We start from the raw sequence: 5,998 nt of genomic DNA, 5'->3' as shown, positions 1-5,998 counted from the left end.
GTGTCACATATAACAAAGGAAAGCTGTATGCTGTTTGTTGGCATACAGATAGTGTGTTAGTATTAGATCTTAAAGGTACAGTACAGACAGAAATTCCACTGGATACAGCTTTTCCATCTGGTATTGCTGTAAGTGCAGACTCTCAATATGTATATGTAAGTGACTGTCTTAATGGTAGTATTGTACGCTTCACAAACAATGGAAGTGTATCAAGTACTTACAAAGACGAGAAAATCAAATCACCTTCTGAGATACTCCGTCTAGAGGATGGATCACTTCTTGTCTGTTGCTATTACAGCAATACAGTATACAGAATTTCTGAAGATTTCAAGACAGAATTTAGTGTTCTAGATAATATAGCATCACCGAAAAGTATATGTATAGATTATAAAGATGATAAAATGTACATTGGTTGTTTGGTGAGTGACACATTGAAAGTGTGTGAAGTGGTTTATCAGGAATAAGAAAGAAATGATAAAGATGATAACCAGATGATAACGTTGTATTTGATGATAACGTGGTTATTGCTGATCTTACGATAGTTATACAATTTTAACTTTTTGTCAGAAATACATGTAGATGAAGAAATGTTAAATATGAGGCTATGATAGTTAAAGCAATATTAGTTAGAAAAGATATTTTATATTAGATAATTAAAAATAGCAAAATAAAAAAAATATATATATACTTATTATAATTGGAAGTGGTGGTAAGTAAATAACAATAGCAAAAAAAGTACTTGAACATAATTTCACAATATTATGCACAAGTTTGTTCAATAAAAATATTTTTTGTAAGTTGATCTTTACTTTCGAATTCGCTTTGCTCTTCAAATTTGACAAATATTGAAACAAATACCGTTATCTTAAGAAATATAACCTGCAAATAGAGATAAAAGAAAAAAAATCATATTATAGATATTTGAACTATCAAATCGCATCATGTAGACTTATGTTTATATGTACAATGCTGATGATGTAAACAAAAAATATATTTTTTTGACAATATATAAAAAACAACATCTTATTTATTCCAATCATTCATTAACTTCTCTACGCACTCGTGCACGCACATAAACGAACTCACATGCACTTACAATTGTATGATTTAATATGATTTATTAACAAAGTGCGCTTTTCTGTTAAAGGCCCATTATTCCCCAGAAATGCTTTTATTTTTATTTCTCAAAAGATTTTTTATAATTGGTATTATGCTATAGTTTCAAAAAAAGTTACTCACTGGCTAATTACTGTACCTGAAATATATTTGTTTCTCTTACTTTCCGTATATTAGTACAGATAAAAAGATTAAGTAATTTGTATGAGGGTCAAAATATTACTTTGTTTACATTTTGCTACTTTCATGAAAATAATTTTACATTTAGCACTACTTTCTTTAGGTAATAAGAAACTTTTATGCTTTAAAACCATTGTTTAAACATTTTACAACTCATGTTTGCCCTTTCTAAAGAAGATAAATACATATTTGTTTCTGAGGCATAATGTGCCTTTAAATGACTTAATTAATTGTTTTTCTTTTTCAAGATTTATAATTAATATGTTAGTTAAGAATTGCTTGTAAATGGGAGATAATTTATCATAAATCATATTGAAATGCAATGTATAATAGATATTCACGAAATATATCGATATTTTACTTGGTATATCCTTACAAAATGCCCTTTGTAAGCAACAACTGTATCTATTTTAGATTAGCTTTGCTCTTTAAATTTGATGAATGTTGTAATATTGAAGTATCTTAGTCGAGAAAATGGAAAAAAAATTCTACACTTAAGATTTTTTGATCTTACAGATCCAATAACAAAGACTTAAGCTTCTGCATACAAAGCTAAAAATACATATTTTTTTTGGTTAAAGCTTAAAAAAACAACATCTTATTAATTCACATTCCGACTCACATTTACACACGTGCACGCGCGCGCACAGGCACATTTGTAAATAACCGTAATAATGACCGTCAGTAATACACCGTTAAAAATTATTGAAACAATGAATTATATGTTATTTTCCCAATCATTTGGGTTCCACAGTCCACATTTGTGGACCCGAAAATTTTTATGTATTCCTTTTACTCTGTTTAAGTAAATGATTATTTGTAAATGGGAGATAAACCAAACTGAAGTATAATAGTTGTATTCTCCCCTTTTGAATGACAGATAACAATAGTCTTTACAAAATACCCTTTGTTAAAAAATCTTTGAATGTATTGACAATTAATTTTTATTGTTTATGTAGACTTTAGCTAAAACCGGTCTAAAATATGTCAAGGCATTTAATTTCAAATCAATAATAAATGAAAACAACCTAGAACTGTCTTGACTGGTGTCACACATTTTGGATTCTAACAATACATGTATATAAGTTTATAGAGTTAAAGATAAAATTGTGGTTGTTTTGTCTCTTTCTTAAAGATATACTATGCTCATCTTTGTGTAAAATAATTTTATCGCATAAATTTATTGAAATCTATGAAATTCTTACTGAATATGTCTAATTTGAACAAAGGAATGTACAAACTATGTATGGGAACCTGCATCCCCTATTAAAGCTCAGATAAAGTTGGTCCTTTCTTAAAAAAACGGACACTTTATATTTATGTTGTGGCCTCCTTTAAAACATAACATTTCTACTTTGTGTGAAGTAAAAACATGTTAATGTTATATTTACAAAGAGACAGTTTAGCAATTTTCAATATTTTCAAGTATCAAATTTGAGCATAATTATTATATCTTTAAACTTCAAAGATTTTATTTTGTTCATTTTTTTATTGTTCGTTCTTTGTTTTCATTATAATGATATAAAACGTAAGTATTAGTACTCTGGATTACAAAAATAAAAAATAAAAATGTATTTATAGCAAGTTCTATAATTTGTGTTATTTTATTTCCAATTCAATGCATTTACATATTCTATCTAAATGAAACTGCAATAGTTCTGCACTTTCCTAAGTAGAATTAGAAATCACTATACGAGTTTTTATATAATGTCAGAAGGACTCGTAGTTCTTATAGGAAATGACCTCAAACCAAAGTCATGGTCTTTTGACAATCATTGTTTAATTATAACACATATCTTGACTTTGTTATCTTGAATTCCAACAGCTGGAGCTATATCCTAAAATTTTTGTGTAATAGTTCTGTAATATATCATGTTTAAATATCTTGATCTTGGAGCCTTATTTGATTTGTAAACAACACCACGTCTCTGGTTTTATGAATCAATCGATGATTTATCTCAATCTTAAAAAGTTTTTGTTTAACACCATGACCTTGATAATGCTTGGATCATATCTCTTGTTGACTGACGTTATTGCGTAAAAATCTGTCTTTGATAATTGCTACTAATATTAAGTACTAGGTCTATTAACAGCTGCAAAAGTTATTGAGCACAACGTAAACACAACTTATTGAGCACAACTTACTGAACAACGTAAGCACTATTTATTGAACAACGTAAGCATATGTTGTTCGATAAGTTGTGCTTATGTTGTTCAATCAGCTGTGCTTACGTTATTCAATAAGTTATGCTTATGTTGCTCACTTATTGAATAACGTAAGCACAACTGATTGAATATCGTAAGCACAGCTGAGCGAATAACGTAAGCATAACTTATTGAACAACGTAAGCACAACTTTTAATAAAACCTAAGCAATACTTATTGAACAGCGTAAGCACAACTTACTGAACAACGTTATATACGTTACTATACGTTATTGTACAAAGCGAACATAGTCCTGCATTTGGCTTCTTATATTTAAAAAAAATACCAGACAAATTATTTAAACAATATCTTTATTTGGGTTTATACAACAATATAAATAGTTAATACGCTTAAGATGACAGTTACGTCAGAAATGACGACAATATACGTGTGATGATTTGATTAACAAATATTGCCGAAAGAGTTAGAACTTGTCCGCTAATGTGTTACACCAAAGCCAATGAGGAAACCTTCTTCATCGTGAGAACAACTTCTTTACTTGGACCTGGAGCTAAAATAAATACGAAATTTCGTTAAGCTGGCTGCAAACAATGTTCAATGCTTTTTTACACGAAGGAAGTTAAACTATAGAACATTTGTTGTGTCTACAAGATAATGACCTTTAGATTTTAAAAGTTACCATATAAGAAGTCAATGTATCAATTGATAATTCTGTTCTGTTCAAAACTAATTGGTTGGCATTGAGGTAATGTTGGGGGCGATTTATAATTATGATGAAAAAGAAGAAAGACTACAAGGAGCGTTTTAGTTCCTCAACCTACTCTACGCTATTGATAACGTTTTGTAAGTAATAGGCACTCAAACTAAAAGCGTTCTAGAAAAACAAACTAGAGAAATGGAGCACTGGAGTGCACGGATTTTAATGACAATAAAATTTCTAAGTATAGCTATGTACACATTTTACAATTCTGGAAAATGCATGTTGGTAATTTCTATTATATATCGGATGTCATAAAAAAGTTTGAATAATATACCCAGCAAGATATTTGAAACGCCAGGATCTAACATCACAGTCGATCTTGTTTCCTCTATCATAAATGTCACCTCAATGTTGTCCCGATCGAAGTCGTCTGCAATAAAATGGTTTGTTAAATGTAAGTCAAGTATTTTCTCTCACTGGTAAGAGCCTTGTCAACAAGGTATCTCAAACGCGTTTATGACAATTTAAATAGCAAGTTTCCCATATATTGGGCTGCTTTTTCGTTATGATATTGAGTCAGTTCATTTCTGTTTCGACTAAAAGATTATATGATCTAAATATAGCTACAATCTCATAGTCGCGTAGTTGTTGCACGCCTTACACGTGCGTCTTTTTCCCCGCGCTTCAACGAAACAGGCACAAATTGTACATGTATATGGTCGTACGTTCTGTGATTGTATACATTGCTTGCAATGTATACAGAGTTATAGCTGTATTTCAGATTTAGTACACCTAACGTGTTTTGCTGAACAACATCCACCTTTGGATGAAACCTCGATAAAAGTAGATCCTCATTTTGCAGGATTGTCACATTAAGATCACTTTTTATTAATATACTGTTTGCATAGTGGTCAATAAGCTTTGAAAGTTAAAAACTATGCACTTTCAGTTCAAATAAACATTTTCTAAACATGAAAGCAAAAAATATTGAAAATTTCTATTTCATTCATAAAAGCATTGTGTAAACCTACGCTTCAAACTTCGTATCCACGCATGCGCGTGCATGAATGAATGAATTACGACAGACTCTGTATAAAAATATGTCCAACACCCAAAATTAATATTACATCAAACAAATAAACCTTATTTACTTTTAAATATAGACTTGCATACTTTTTCTGTTTCAAACTGTTTTAGAAAACGAGCATATACAGATATATATGTCTTATTTAGTGTTATGTAACATTGTAAGCGTCTGTATGAATGGATTAAAGTTTCAGTTCTGACGTATTGTCATATAATTGCATATAATAGAACCCTATCAACGTGGTGGCATCGGAGGAGTATGCAATTATTTGTTTCACACCTGCAGTGTGAAGTATTTCTGCCACTTTAGTGAAATATATCGTCCAAAAGCCATTTTCGGGAAGGGGAAGATTCGTACTCAATATTATTCGAACTAAGGATTTGTACTCGATATTATTCGAATTTAGCCTTCGTAATCGGTATTATTCGAACTGACAATCATGGCAGATATGTTTAGACCCCCTGGACATTTAGATGTTGAAAATGGTAACATATCACATAACTTTATCAAATGGAAGCGCCAATGGAAATTTACTTTACCAGTGTTGACTGCCAGTAGAAATGCTGAGAAAGATGAAAAGATACAAGTAAATATCCTATTACACTGTGCTGGACCTAAAGTTATCAATTAACATGGGCAAATGCAGAACATAAACTGAAAGTGAAAAAAATTATTTGACAAAATAGAAAGCTATTGCAATCCTAGAAAAAATGAAGTGCTAGAATCACACAGATTTTGGGTAACCAATC

The 5,998-nt window shown here is 30.3% G+C and overlaps 1 long non-coding RNA gene across 1 annotated transcript; it reads right to left on the bottom strand.

Annotated features, from left to right (window-relative positions):
- Positions 1 to 3,791: 3,791 nt before the first annotated feature.
- LOC132756538 (uncharacterized) lies at positions 3,792 to 4,621 on the bottom strand. Its single transcript, XR_009629338.1, has 2 exons — positions 4,497 to 4,621; positions 3,792 to 4,012 (listed from the first exon to the last, which is right to left on the bottom strand). It is a non-coding gene; the product is annotated as an uncharacterized LOC132756538 (long non-coding RNA).
- Between the last annotated feature and the right edge of the window lie 1,377 nt (positions 4,622 to 5,998).

Source organism: Ruditapes philippinarum, unplaced genomic scaffold (assembly GCF_026571515.1).
Source record: "Ruditapes philippinarum isolate M1 unplaced genomic scaffold, ASM2657151v2 ctg15315_1_1_1_1, whole genome shotgun sequence".
NCBI classification, from domain to species: Eukaryota; Metazoa; Mollusca; class Bivalvia; order Venerida; family Veneridae; genus Ruditapes; species Ruditapes philippinarum.
Note: the sequence above shows the minus strand (reverse complement) of the source record. Positions and strands in the feature narration are given on the sequence as shown.